The 15,645-nt window shown below is 38.0% G+C and overlaps 1 long non-coding RNA gene across 3 annotated transcripts in view; it reads left to right on the top strand.

The window, feature by feature from the left end:
- LOC133251709 (uncharacterized) overlaps nt 1-15,645 on the top strand; it is a 198,056-nt gene that overhangs the window by 153,710 nt on the left and 28,701 nt on the right. The window contains exon 4 of one of the 3 annotated variants that reach the window (XR_009737751.1): nt 2,679-3,477. The exons of the other annotated variants lie outside the window; for them this stretch is intronic. This is a non-coding gene — a long non-coding RNA (uncharacterized LOC133251709). Of the gene's footprint in view, nt 1-2,678; nt 3,478-15,645 lie in introns of those variants that run through there. 3 annotated transcript variants of the gene reach the window in all.

Genomic DNA, 15,645 nt, shown 5'->3' with positions numbered 1-15,645 from the left:
AAGAGATGGGAATACCAGACCACCTAATCTGCCTCTTGAGAAATTTGTATGAAGGTCAGGAAGCAGCAGTTAGAACTGGACATGGAACAACAGACTGGTTCCAAATAGGAAAAGGAGTACGTCAAGGCTGTATATTGTCACCCTGTTTCTTTAACTTATATGCAGAGTACATCATGAGAAACACTGGACTGGAAGAAACACAAGCTGGAATCAAGATTGCCAGGAGAAATATCAATAACCTCAGGTATGCAGATGACACCACCCTTATGGCAGAAATTAAAGAGGAACTAAAGAGTCTGTTGATGAAAGTGAATGAAGAGAGTGAAAAAGTTGGCTTCAAGCTCAACATTCAGAAAACGAAGATCATGGCATCCAGTCCCATCACTTCATGGGAAATAGATGGGGAAACGGTGGAAACAGTGTCAGATTTTATTTATGGGGCCTCCAAAATCACTGCAGATGGTGACTGCAGCCATGAAATTAAAGACACTTACTCCTTGGAAGAAAAGTTATGACCAACCTAGATAGCATATTCATAAGCAGAGACATTACTTTGCCAACAAAGGTTCGTCTAGTCAAGGCTATGGTTTTTCCTATGGTCATGTATGGATGTGAGAGTTGGACTGTGAAGAAGGCTGAGTGCCGAAGAATTGATGCTTTTGAACTGTGGTGTTGGAGAAGACTCTTGAGAGTCCCTTGGACTGCAAGGAGATCCAACCAGTCCATTCTGAAGGAGATCAGCCCTGGGATTTCTTTGGAAGGACTGATGCTAAAGCTGAAACTCCAGTACTTTGGCCACCTCATGCAAAGAGTTAACTCATTGGAAAAGACTCTGATGCTGGGAGGTATTGGGGGCCAGAGGAGAAGGGGACAACAGAGGATGAGATGGCTGGATGGCATCACTGACTTGATGAACGTGAGTCTGGGTGAACTCTGGGAGTTGGTGATGGACAGGGAGGCCTGGCATGCTGTGGTTCATGGGGTTGCAAAGAGTCATACACGACTGAGTGACTGAACTGAACTGAACTGAAAGAAGAAAATATGTCTGTTTTCCCCCACTGAACTTGCTATCACTTTTGGAAAAGTAGAGGGAAGTTTAGGTTAAAGATCTAAAGGACCAGATGGCCTCAAGGTAGAAGCCAACCTGAAGATATGCATGAATCCCATCCCCTGCAAGGTGAGAAGCTGTATGTTTCATCCAGGTGTGCTTCAAAGAAGACTGGCTGGTCCATCTACACTGTAGTGCTGGGAGACAGCAATCCTGGTGTGTTGAGTTCTCTATACTCCTGAAAATTAGAGCAGCAGGGGACTGAAAAGTTGACTGTTGCCTCTCTCAGGCCAAGAATGCAATATTTTGTATCTCTCTCCAGATCACTATCACCTTACTCCAGTATTTGGACTAAGTCTTAAGGAGTAGACAAGAGAAAATATTTGTAGTTGGTAAGAAGGACCAGAGATAGAACAGAGAAAGAGAGGCAATTTAATCCAATAAGACTGCTCTTAGAAGGAAGATACTTTAAGCAAAAGCAACAGTTTTAATTTAACTTAAACACAATTTCAATTTAAAAAGGAATTTTAAACCTGTGGTTTTGGTCAAATTTGAAAAGTTCACAGTCCATGTTTCTCCAGTTATTATTCTGTCTTATTATGTCTGTCCTCTGACGCAAACCCAATTATATGAATGACAGGCTATTAGCTCTTTGATTCTTTTCTGTCTTTTCCCAGATATTTATTTTGATGCTGTCTTCTACTTCACAAGTCTTCTCTTCTGTTTGTTATTCTGCTTTTAACCCCACATTTTTATTTCTTTTTTTTTTTGGCCATACCGCGGCTGGGTTCCCTCACCAAGGATTGAATCCCCCAGGGCCACGGCAGTGAAAGTGCCAAGTCTTAACCACTAGACTGCCAGGGAAAGCCTTTAACCCCATTTTAAATTAATTTCAGTTATTTCTTAAATTTAGAATCTCCCTGATTTTCTATTTTTATATATTCCCCTTTTTTTGGTACAAATTTTTATATTTTCCCCTTTAAAAAAATATTTTAAATTGAATTTTTAGTTTTTAAATTCATTTTTGTCATACTACAGCTGATTTGCCATGTTGTATTACTTTTTGTTGTACAACACAATGAAGCAGTTATACATTTTCATATATGCTCAGTCGCTAAGCCATGTCTCACTCTTTGTGACTCCGTGGACTGCAGCCTGCCAGACTCCCCTGTCTGTAAGATTTTCCAGACAAGACTCCTGGAGTGCGTTGCTTTTTCCTACTCCAGGGGATCTTCCTGACCCAGGTGTTGAACCCGTGCCTCCTGCATCTCCTACAAAGCAAATTAATTCTTTACCATTGTGCCACCTGGGAAGCCTCCATATCTCACTTCATCCTATCCCATGTACATGCGGTTGACCAAAAGGTTTGGTCATTGTACAGAAAAACCCGAATGAACTTTTTGGCCACCCCAATGCACACATACATGCATATATATATATAAAACACATTTTCACTATCCATTCTTCTATCAGTGGACATTTTATGTTACTTTCATGTCTTGGCTGTTGTAAATAATGCTGCAGTGAGCATTGGGGTGCATGTATTTTTTTCAAATTATGGTTTTCTCTTGATAAATGACCATTAATGGGATTGCTGGGTCATATGGCAACTCTATTTTTACTTTTTAAGGAATCACCTCCAACGTGGCTCAGTGGCAAAGAAACCATGTGCCAGTGCAGGAGACGTAAGAGATGTGGGTTCGAGTCCTGGGTCCAGAAGAGCCTCTGCAGAAGGAAATGGCAATCCCTTCCAGTTTTCTTGCTTGAAAAATCCCATGGACAGAGGAGCCTGGAGAACTACAGTCCATGAGGTCACAAAGAGTTGGACACGACTGAAAGACTGAACATGTATGCACATACATGCTACTTTCTGTGGTGACTGTAACAGTTTGCATTCCCACCAACAGTGTGGAAGAGTTACCTGTTCTCCAGCATTTCTTGTTTGTAGAATTTTTGATGCTGCCCATTCTGACTGATGTGAGGTGATACCTCATTATAGTTTTGGTTTGCATTTCCTCAATGGTTAGTGATATTGACCATCTTTGCAGGTGCCTCTTGACTATCTTTATGTCTTGTTTGGACAAATGTCTACTTAGATATTCTACCCATCTTTTATTTGGGCTGTTTATTTTTGTTTTATATTGAGCTGCACGAGTTGTTTGTATATTTTGGAGATTAATCTCTTGTAAGTTGCTCCATTGTCAAATATTTTCTCCCATTCTGAGGGTTGCCTTTCATTTTGTTTATTGTTTGTTTATTATGAGCAAACTTTTTATGTGAATAGCAAAATAATAAGTATTTTGAGTTTTCCAGGTCATATAGTCTCTGTCATAATTACTCAGTTACACTGCTGAGCTCCAAAAGCATTCACTAGAGAAATGTAAACAAATGAGTATGTCTTTGTTCCAATAAAATGTTATTTATAAAAACAGATGGTGGGCTAAATTTAACCTGGATGTCGTAAATTACTGATACCTACTTTAGACTCTAAATATTTGTTTATTCACATATTCTTAGCCTTGTCACATGATTAGAAGAAATGAATAATGCTTCAAAGAGGAAAGCACAACAGAATGTTAAGCTCATTTTTCTACAAGTTTCTTTTCTACAGGGTCTTTCTCCTACAGTTATTAGGTCACTTCGTAGCCTTGAATAACAATTGTTTATCCCCCTGGCTCCAGGAGACCACCATAAGTTCTGAGTTTATTTATGTTGTTTACTACATTTCCTACTGTTATTAATCAACAAATATCTCAAAATTAAAGTGGCAGAAAATATCGAACTCTTATCAGTACTTCTGTCTTCTCTCTAGGATCTTTGCTGTGTAAAATTGTGGCTTTCTTAATTGTACTCTATTACCTTTCAAAAGTTGCTTTTGGTAGATATTACAAGTTTTATACTTTTCTGGAAGGGTCAAGTTGGTCTAATACAAGCTAATCTATCATAGTGGGAAGCAGAAGACCCCAAAGGAAAAATTTTAAAAAGTCATTTGTAGCTTTTGAATAAATCAGCAAAACATAGAAGTGGAAAACTGGTAACAATGAAATGAAAAATAAAGCAAACATTGAATAAGGAAGTAGGGCTTATATCAAGTATGCCAAGTATTAAATATTATACTATATACAGAAAACTACTTAATCTTAATAATGTGAAATAAATTCCAAGTAGCAGAATGAATATCATGTTTTTGATAGTAAGTAACGTGATGAAGTTGTCAATTCTCTCTGATTTGTATTATCAATTTAATGTAATTTCCAGTGAGATCATAGCAATCAATTTTTAGTTGTGTAATGACCATCTGGTGTGTAAAATGACCTTGAATTCCATTTGAAAAATAAAATCTTATGAATACCCAGGACAACTACAACAACAACAACAACAACAAAAATGGCAGTTTGACCTTATAAAAGAATGAAACAATATAAAATCAGAATTTTTAAAAAAGTTTTTGATTTCAGAATAGAAAGTCCAAGAGGGAAACGAAGTGGAAAACTAACAGATTCCACTGTATGCATAATTGAAATTTTACATTTGGCTGTGGTATATTTTAAATTTGTGGGAACACAATGGCTGATTTAATAACCTGTTGACCCAACTGTCATCTAAATAGGAGAAAATAAAGATTATCTCTTACTACTCAAGGGAGAAGGAAATGGCAACCCACTCCGGTATTCTTGCCTAGAGAATTCTGGGGACAGAGGAAACTGGTGGGCTGCTGTCCATAGGGTAGCACAGTGTCAGACATGACTGAAGTGACTTAGCAGCAGCAGCAGCCTGCTCCTCAAAAATATATTTTATTTTTTAACTTTACAATATTGTATTGGTTTAGCCATATATCAACATGAATCCGCCACAGGTATACACGTGTTCCCCATCCTGAACCCTCCTCTCTCCTCCCTCCCTGTACCATCCCTCTGGGTCATCCCAGTGCACCAGCCCCAAGCATCCAGTATCATGCATCGAACCTGGACTGGGAACTTGTTTCATATATGACATTATACATGTTTCAATGCCATTCTCCCAAATCATCCCACCCTCTCCCTCTCTCACAGAGTCCAAAAGACGGTTCTATATGAACCAAAACATAAATGTAAAAATTAAACATTTTTTTAAATTTAAATTTATTTATTTTAATTAGAGGCTAATTACTTACAATATTGTATTAGTATTGCCATACATCAACATGAATCTGCCACGGGTGTACACATGCTCCCAATCCTGAACCCCTCTCCCACCGCCCTCCCCATACCATCCCCCAAATGTAAAAATTAAACATTTTATAACAAAATGTAAGAGATTAAAAGAACATTCTTTTGGTTAGGAAGAATTTTAGCCATGTCAGAAAAAGAAACTATGGAAAAAAGATGTATTTGACTATATGTACTTTTTAAAAATATGCTACATCACAAAAACACCATAAAAAAGTTAACATACCTAATATTGATTAGGATTAATATCTGCACCTCAGTTAACCTCTGTAGCATAGTGTGGTCACAATTCTGGAAATAGACAAATATACATAGTAAGTGGTCATTTTTCATTCCAATCCCAAAGAAAGACAATGCCAAAGAATGCTCAAACTACTGCACAATTGCACTCATCTCACATGCTAGTAATGTAATGCTCAAAATTCTCCAGGCAAGCTTTCAACAGTAGGTGAACCGTGAATTTCCAGATGTTCAAGCTGGATTTAGAAAAGGCAGAGGAACCAGAGATCAAATTGCCAACGTCCACTGGGTCATCGAAAAAGCAAGAGAGTGCAAGAAAAACATCTATTTCTGCTTTATTGACTAAGCCAAAGCCTTTGACTGTGTGGACGAAAACAAACTGGAAAATTCTGAAAGAGATGGGAATACAAGACGACCTGACCTGCCTCTTGAGAAACCTGTATGCAGGTCAGGAAGCAACAGTTAGAAATGGACATGGAACAACAGACTGGTTCCAGTACATCAAGGCTGTATATTGTCACCCTGTTTATTTAACATATATGCAGAGAACATCATGAGAAATGCTGGGCTGGATGAAGCACAAGCTGGAATCAAGATTGCCGGGAGAAATAGCAATAACCTCAGATATGCAGAAGACACCACCTTTATCAAAGAAAGCGAAGAAGAACTAAAGAGCCTCTTGATGAAAGTGAAAGAGCAGAGTGGAAAAGTTTGCTTAAAACTCAACACTCAACTTCCAAAACTATGTTGAATAGTAATGGTGAAAGTGGGCACTCTTGTCTTGTTCCTGTCTTTAGAGGAAATGCTTTCAATTTTTCACCATTGAAGATAATGTTTGCTGTGGGTTTGTCATATATAGCTTTTATTATGTTGAGGTATGTTCCTTCTATTCCTGCTTTCTGGAGAGTTTTTATCATAAATGGGTGTTGAATTTTGTCAAAGGCTTTCTCTGCATCTATTGAGATAATCATATGGTTTGTATTTTTTAATACACCAATGTAATGTGGTGTATTACATTGATTGATTTGCGGATATTGAAGAATCCTTGCATCCCTGGGATAAAGCCCACTTGGTCATGGTGTATGATCTTTTTAATGTGTTGTTGGATTCTGATTGCTAGAATTTTGTTAAGGATTTTTGCATCTATGTTCATCAGTGATATTGGCCTGTAGTTTTCTTTTTTTGTGGGATCTTTGTCAGGTTTTGGTATTAGGGTGATGGTGGCCTCATAGAATGAGTTTGGAAGTTTACCTTCCTCTGCAATTTTCTGGAAGAGTTTGAGCAGGATAGGTGTTAGCTCTTCTCTAAATTTTTGGTAGAATTCAGCTGTGAAGCCATCTGGACCTGGGCTTTTGTTTGCTGGAAGATTTTTGATTACAGTTTCAATTTCCGTGCTTGTGATGGGTCTGTTAAGATTTTCTATTTCTTCCTGGTCCAGTTTTGGAAAGTTGTACTTTTCTAAGAATTTGTCCATTTCTTCCACGTTGTCCATTTTATTGGCATATAATTGTTGATAGTAGTCTCTTATGATCCTTTGTATTTCTGTGTTGTCTGTTGTGATCTCTCCATTTTCGTTTCTAATTTTATTGATTTGATTTTTCTGCCTTTGTTTCTTGATGAGTCTGGCTCATGGTTTGTCAATTTTATTTATCCTTTCAAAGAACCAGCTTTTGGCTTTGTTGATTTTTGCTATGGTCTCTTTTGTTTCTTTTGCATTTATTTCTGCTCTAATTTTTAAGATTTCTTTCCTTCTACTAACCCTGGGGTTCTTCATTTCTTCCTTTTCTAGTTGCTTTAGGTGTAGAGTTAGGTTATTTATTTGACTGTTTTCTTGTTTCTTGAGGTATGCCTGTATTGCTATGAACTTTCCCCTTAGGACTGATTTTACCGTGTCCCACAGGTTTTGGGTTGTTGTGTTTTCATTTTCATTCGTTTCTATGCAAATTTTGATTTCTTTTTTGATTTCTTCTGTGATTTGTTGGTTATTCAGCAGCGTGTTGTTCAGCCTCCATATGTTGGAATTTTTAATAGTTTTTCTCCTGTAATTGAGGTCTAATCTTACTGCATTGTGGTCAGAAAAGATGCTTGGAATGATTTCAATTTTTTTGAATTTACCCAGGCTAGCTTTATGGCCCAGGATGTGATCTATCCTGGAGAAGGTTCCATGTGCGCTTGAGAAAAAGGTGAAATTCATTGTTTTGGGATGAAATGTCCTATAGATATCAATTAGGTCTAACTGGTCTATTGTATCGTGTAAAGTTTGTGTTTCCTTGTTAATTTTCTGTTTAGTTGATCTATCCATAGGTGTGAGTGGGGTATTAAAGTCCCCTACTATTATTGTGTTATTGTTAATGTCTCCTTTCATAGTTGTTAGCATTTGTCTTACATACTGCGGTGCTCCCGTGTTGGGTGCATATATATTTGTAATTGTTATATCTTCTTCTTGGATTGATCCTTTGATCATTATGTAGTGACCTTCTTTGTCTCTTTTCACAGCCTTTGTTTTAAAGTCTATTTTATCTGATATGAGTATTGCTACTCCTGCTTTCTTTTGGCCACAGCAATCAGAGCAGAAAAAGAAATCAAAGGAATCCAAATTGGAAAAGAAGAAGTAAAACTCTCACTGTTTGCAGATGACATGATCCTCTACATAGAAAACCCTAAAGACTCCACCAGAAAATTACTAGAACTAATCAATGACTATAGTAAAGTTGCAGGATATAAAATCAACACACAGAAATCCCTTGCATTCCTATACACTAATAGTGAGAAAACAGAAAGAGAAATTAAGGAAACAATTCCATTCTCCATGGCAACAGAAAGAATAAAATACTTAGGAATATATCTACCTAAAGAAACTAAAGACCTATACATAGAAAACTATAAAACACTAGTGAAAGAAATCAAAGAGGACACTAATAGATGGAGAAATATAACATGTTCATGGATTGGAAGAATCAATATAGTGAAAATGAGTATACTACCCAAAGCAATTTATAGATTCAATGCAATCCCTATCAAGCTACCAACAGTATTCTTCACAGAGCTAGAACAAATAATTTCACAATTTGTATGGAAATACAAAAAACCTCGAATAGCCAAAGCGATCTTGAGAAAGAAGAATGGAACTGGAGGAATCAACCTACCTGACTTCAGGCTCTACTACAAAGCCACAGTTATCAAGACAGTATGGTACTGGCACAAAGACAATATAATAGATCAGTGGAACAAAATAGAAAGCCCAGAGATAAATCCGTGCACATATGGACACCTTATCTTTGACAAAGGAGGCAAGAATATACAATGGATTAAAGACAATCTCTTTAACAAGTGGTGCTGGGAAATCTGGTCAATCACTTGTAAAAGAGTGAAACTAGAACACTTTCTAACACCATACACAAAAATAAACTCAAAATGGATTAAAGATCTAAACATAAGACCAGAAACTATAAAACTCCTAGAGGAGAATATAGGCAAAACACTCTCTGACATACATCACAGCAGGATCCTCTATGACCCACCTCCCAGAATATTGGGAAAAAAAGCAAAAATAAACAAATGGGACCTAATTAACCTTAAAAGCTTGTGCACATCAAAGGAAACTATTAGCAAGGTGAAAAGACAGCCTTCAGAATGGGAGAAAATAATAGCAAATGAAGCAACTGACAAACAACTAATCTCAAAAATATACAAGCAACTCCTACAGCTCAACTCCAGAAAAATAAATGACCCAATCAAAAAATGGGCCAAAGAACTAACTAGACATTTCTCCAAAGAAGACATATAGATGGCTAACAAACACATGAAAAGATGCTCAACATCACTCATTATCAGAGAAATGCAAATCAAAACCACAATGAGGTACCATCTCACACCAGTCAGAATGGCTGCAATCCAAAAGTCTACAAATAATAAATGCTGGAGAGGGTGTGGAGAAAAGGGAACCCTCTTACACTGTTGATGGGAATGCAAACTAGTATAGCCACTATGGAGAACAGTGTGGAAATTCCTTAAAAAACTGGAAATAGAACTGCCTTATGATCCAGCAATCCCACTGCTGGCCATACACACTGAGGAAACCAGAAGGGAAAGAGACACGTGTACCCCAATGTTCATCGCAGCACTGTTTATAATAGCCAGGACATGGAAGCAACCTAGATGTCCATCAGCAGATGAATGGATAAGAAAGCAGTGGTACATATACACAATGGAGTATTACTCAGCCATTAAAAAGAAAACATTTGAATCAGTTCTAATGAGGTGGATGAAACTGGAGCCTATTATACAGAGTGAAGTAAGCCAGAAAGAAAAACACCAGTACAGTATACTAACGCATATATATGGAAATTAGAAAGATGGTAACAATAACCCTGTATACGAGACAGCAAAAGAGACACTGATGTATAGAACAGTCTTATGGACTCTGTGGGAGAGGGAGAGGGTGGGATGATTTGGGAGAATGGCATTGAAACATGTAAAATATCATATATGAAACGAGTCGCCAGTCCAGGTTTGGTGCACGATACTGGATGCTTGGGGCTAGTGCACTGGGACGACCCAGAGGGATGGTATGGGGAGGGAGGAGGGAGGAGGGTTCAGGATGGGGAACACATGTATACCTGTGATGGATTCATTTTGATATTTGGCAAAACTAATACAATTATGTAAAGTTTAAAAATAAAATAAAATTAAAAAAATAAAAAATAAAAAAGATGATGGCGAGAACAGAAAACAACAACAACAACAACAACACTCAGAAAACTAAGATCATGGCATCTGGTCCCCTCACTTCATGGGAAATAGATGGGGAAACAGTGGAAACAGTGATAGATTTTATTTTGGGGGCTCCAAAATCACACAGATGGTGACTGCAGGCATGAGATTAAAAGTTGCTTGCTCCTTGGAAGAAAAGTTATGACCAACCTAGACAGCATATTAATAAGCAGAAACATTACTTGGCCAACAAAGGTCCATCTAGTCAAAGCTACAGTTTTTCCAGTAGTCACGTATGGATATGAGAGTTGGACTATAAAGAAAGCAGTGCACCGAAGAATTGGTGCTTTTTGAATTGTGGTGTTGGAGAAGGCTCTTGAGAGTCCCTTGGACTGCAAGGAGATCCAACCAGTCAATCCTAAAGGAGATCAGTCCTGAATATTCACTGGAAGGACTGATGTTGAAGCTGAAACTCCAATACTTTGGCCAGCTGATAGGAAAAACTGACTCATGTGAAAAGTCCCTGATACTGGGAAAGATTGAAGGCAGGAGGAGAAGGGGAGAACAGAATATGAGAGGGTTGGATGGCATCACCAATGCAGTGGACATGAGTTTGAGTAAACTCTGGGTATTTTTGATGGACAAGGAGGCCCGGCATGCTGCAGTCCATGGTGTCGCAAAGAATCAGACACAACTGATTGACTCAACTGAACTGAACTGAAGTGTTTTATTGATATTACAAAATATGATACATTCAACATATATTTTTATCATTAGCAGCACTGATTGTTAAAAGCAAAAGAAAGTATAATAATAAATTGGTAGTAGAAATATAAATTGTACAGTACTTAGAATTCTATGGAAAAATTCATTAAAATAAAAACACACATAGACAACATTTCTCCTATGACTATATTGTATGAAAAGAAAAGTCTCACTCATACAGTTACAAGGATGTTTACCATAAATGTATTGTGGCAAAAAGTGAAATTTATGGAAGCTTATCTGTAAGAAGATGGTTGAGTAAAATATGGTATATCCAAACTGGAGAATATGAAGTTATTAAAAATAATACAGAAAAGTTTTTCATGTTGATGTACTAAGTGAAAACTATAACATGCAGTGAGGTAGGTATATTATGGTTTCATTTCTGTAAAAACATTTAAAGTTTCAAATTATACCTCTGAATATAGTGCTTTATGTGATTTTATTAGCATGGAAAAAATAGAGATGAATATACATCAATTTCTTTGAATAAAGATGAGGTAAGGTGAGAATTGCAGAATAGCATGAAAATGTGTACATTGCCACATGTAAAATAGATACCCAGTGGGAATTTGCTGCTCACTCAGGGATCACAAACCAATGCTCTGTTACAACCTAGAAGAGTGGGATGGAGTGGGAGGTGGGAGGGAGGTTCAAGAAGGAGGAGACATATGGATACCTGTGGCTGATTCAAGTTGATGTATGGCAGAAACCAACACAATATTGTAAAACAATTGTCCTCCAATTAAAAATAAATAAATTGTAATATTGTGTTGGCACACATCAACACGAGTCAGCCACAGGTATACATATGTCCCCTCTGTCCTGATGTCCCCTCTCATTTCTCTCTCTACCCCACCCCTTTAGGGGTGTCACAGAACACCAGGTTGAACTCCCTGTTTTGCATAGCAAATTCTCACTTGCTATCTATTTTACACATGGTAATGTATGTGTTTCCATACTACTCTCTCAATTCATCCCTCCCTCTGCTTTCCCCACTGTGTCCACAAGTCTGTTCTCCATCTGCATCGCCACTGCTGCCCTACAAGTAGGTTAATCAGTACCATCTTTCTAGATTCCATGCTATGCTATGCTAAGTCACTTCAGTCGTGTCCAACTCTGTGCGACCCCATAGACGGCAGCCCACCAGGCTCCCCTGTCCCTGGGATTCTCCAGGCAAGAACACTGGAGAGGGTTGCCATTTCCTTCTCCAATGCATGAAAGTGAAAAGAGAAAGTGAAGTCGCTCAGTTGTGTCCGACTCTTAGCGACCCCATGGACTGCAGCCAACCAGGTCCCTCCATCCATGGGATTTTCCAGGCAAGAGTACTGGAGTGGGGTGCCATTGCCTTCTCTGCTAGATTCCATAGGCATGTGTTAATATACAATATTTGTCTTTCTCTTTGAACTTACTTCACTTTGTATCATAGGCTCTAGGTTCATCTACCTCATTCAGTTCAGTTCAGTTCAGTCGCTCAGTCGTGTCCGACTCTTTGCGACCCCATGGACTGCAGCACACCAGGCCTCCCTGTCCATCACCAACTCCTGGAGTCCACCCCAACCCATTTCCATTGAGTCGATGATGCCATCCAACCATCTCATTCTCCGTAGTCCCCTTCTCCTCCTGCCCTCAATCTTTCCCAGCATCAGGGTCTTTTCCCATGAGTCAGTTCTTAGCATCAGGTGGCCAAAGTATTGGAGTTTCAGCCTCAACATCAGTCCTTCTACCTCATTCGGACTGACTTGAATGCATTCTTTTTTATAGTTCAGTAATATTCCATTGTACATACCAAAGTTTCTGTACCCATGCATCTGTTGATGGATATCTAGGTTGTTTCTATGTTCTAGCTATTACAAAAAGTGCTGCAATGAACGTTAGGGTACATTCATCTCTTGTTTTATGTTTCTCAAAAAATGAGTCTTGATTTGCATTTCTCTGATAATGAGTGATGTTGAGCATCTTTTCATGTGTTTGTTAGCCATCTGTATGTCTTCTTTGGAGAAATGTCTATTTAGTTCTTTGGCCCATTTTTTGATTGGGTCATTTATTTTTCTGGAGTTGAGCTGTAGGAGTTGCTTGTATATTTTTGAGATTAGTTGTTTGTCAGTTGCTTCATTTGCTATTATTTTCTCCCATTCTGAAGGCTGTCTTTTCACCTTGCTGATAGTTTCCTTTGATGTGCAGAAGCTTTTAAGGTTAATTAGTTGGGGCTAGTGCACGGGGACGACCCAGAGGGATGGTATGGGGAGGGAGGAGGGAGGAGGGTTCAGAATGGGCAGCACATGTATACCTGTGATGGATTCATTTTGATATTTGGCAAAACTAATACAATTATGTAAAGTTTAAAAATAAAATAAAATTAAAAAAATAAAAAAATTTTAAAAAATGAGTCTAAAAAATAAAGATGTACTGAAGAAATAAAAAAAAAAAAAAAAAGGAAGGACATTGACACAAGCTGAATGAAGCTTAAGGAGATTATGTTAAGTGAAATACACTGCCACAAAAGTCAAATATTGTAGGATTCCAGTTATATGAGGTCTTTAGAGTAGTTAAATGATAGGAAAAAAGTAGAACGGAGGTTGCCAGAGACAGGGGCAAGGGCAGATAGGTAGCTGTTTAATGGATGTAGAGTTTCCTTTTGAGAAATGATAAAGTTGTGAAGTTCAGTGCACTATAGCATGAATATACTTAACACAACTGAACTGTATACTTAAAATGCTTAAGGTGGTAAATTTTAGCTTTGTATTGCTTCTCTACTGTTTAAAATGAGGCTCCTTTGGCATGGACATGTACGCTCAGCTGTATTTAAAGTGGGTAACCTTCTGCAATGGCAACCCACTCCAGTACTCTTGTCTGGAAAATCCCATGGACGGAGGGACCTGGTTGGCTGCAGTCCATGGGGTGGCTAGGAGTCGGACATGACTGATCGACTTCACTTTCTCTTTTCATTTTCATGCATTGGAGAAGGAAGTAGCAACCCACTTCAGTGTTCTTGCCTGGAGAATCCCAGGGATAGGGGAGCCTGGTGGGCTGCCATCTATGGGGTCACACAGAGTCGGACAGGACTGAAGCGACTTAGCAGCAGCAGCAGCAGCAGCAGCAGCAACCTTCTGTATAGCACAGGGAACTCAGCTCAATGTTAGGTGGTAGCCTGGAGGGGAGGAGAGTTTGTGCAAGAATGGATACATCTATGTGTATGGCTGAGTCACTGCACTGTTCACCTGAAACTACCACAACATTGTTAATTGGCCATACTCTAATATAAAATAAAAAGTTTTAAATAATAAAAATAAATAAATTAATTTAATTTAAAATAGAAATAGAAACACATGACTTATTCACTGCTACACTACCAGTGGATAATACATAAGAGACACTAATAAATGCTTGAATGAATTAAAAAAATAAAATGATGTGAGGGAATGTGATCTGGAAACAAAATTCAATAATGAAGTCTAAGAGATTTTTGATATCAATGATAATTAAAACAGCTTGAAAGAACATGGATGAGAGCTCTCAGCACACGCTGGGAGGCATAAATCCATGTGGGATGCATGAAAGGGGATTTTGAATGATAATCAGAACTAGGTTTTGACCACACTCATTATGAGTTCTTTAAAGCCTTGCTTCCTAGAGTGGGGTTTATAGTTCTCAGCATTACCTGGGAATTTTAGAGAGGCAGACACTTGACACACTCCAAAATTATTGAATCAGATTATTCATTTTTACCAAGCTCCCCAAAAGATTGGCACGCACATGAATGTTTGAGGAGCAGTGCCTTTGTGGTGATGGCATGCTAAATTCAGAACGCATAGCATATCTTTCTGGTTTAAGTATGTACAAGTACACATAGAAAAGTGTGACAAGCTCTGGTTTTAAAAGTCTTCATAATAAACAAAGTACATTTTGGTGAAAACAGCAGCAGTAAATAATCCCAACAATAACTCTATGACAGGTTTTGGTGGGGAGCACACCAATAATTAATGAATTACTGTGTAGTCTAATACTCAACATTAAGCTATTAGTCTCAGTTCTCTAAATTACAAGATGGAATTGGAATTTTAAAAAAATGGATTTTATTGAAGTATAGTTGATTTACAATGTTAATTTCTACTGTACAGCAAAGTGATTCAGTTATACACACACACACACATATATATATATACATATTCTTTCTTGCATGCTCTCCCTTTGTGATTTATCACAGGATGTCGAATATAGTTCCCTCTGCTATACAGTAGTACCTCATTGCTTCTGCATATGATGGTTTACATCTGCTAACCCCGACCTCCCACTCCATGCCTCTTCCACCCCTCTTCCTCATGTCAACCACAAGTCTATTTCCTACAACTGTGAGTGTGTTTCTGGTTCATAGATAATCTCATTTGTGTCATATTTTAGATTCCACATATAATTGATACCATATGGTATCTGTCTTTCTCTTTCTGACCTACTTCACTGAGTATGATATTCTCTAGGTCCTGCTGTGTTGCTGCAAATGGCATCTCTCTTTTTATGGCTGAGTAGTATTCCATTGTACAGTATACCACATTTCCTTTATCCACTCATCTGTTGATGGATGTTTAGGTTGTCTCTATGTCTTAGCTGCTGCACGTGTATCTTTTCAAAGTATAATTTTCTCTGGATATATGCCCCATAGTGAGATTGTAT

The sequence above is a fragment of the Bos javanicus genome, chromosome 7 (assembly GCF_032452875.1).
Source record: "Bos javanicus breed banteng chromosome 7, ARS-OSU_banteng_1.0, whole genome shotgun sequence".
Classification (NCBI taxonomy): domain Eukaryota; kingdom Metazoa; phylum Chordata; class Mammalia; order Artiodactyla; family Bovidae; genus Bos; species Bos javanicus.
The sequence above is the reverse complement of the archived record's forward strand: the minus strand, read 5'-3'. Positions and strand labels throughout refer to the sequence as shown.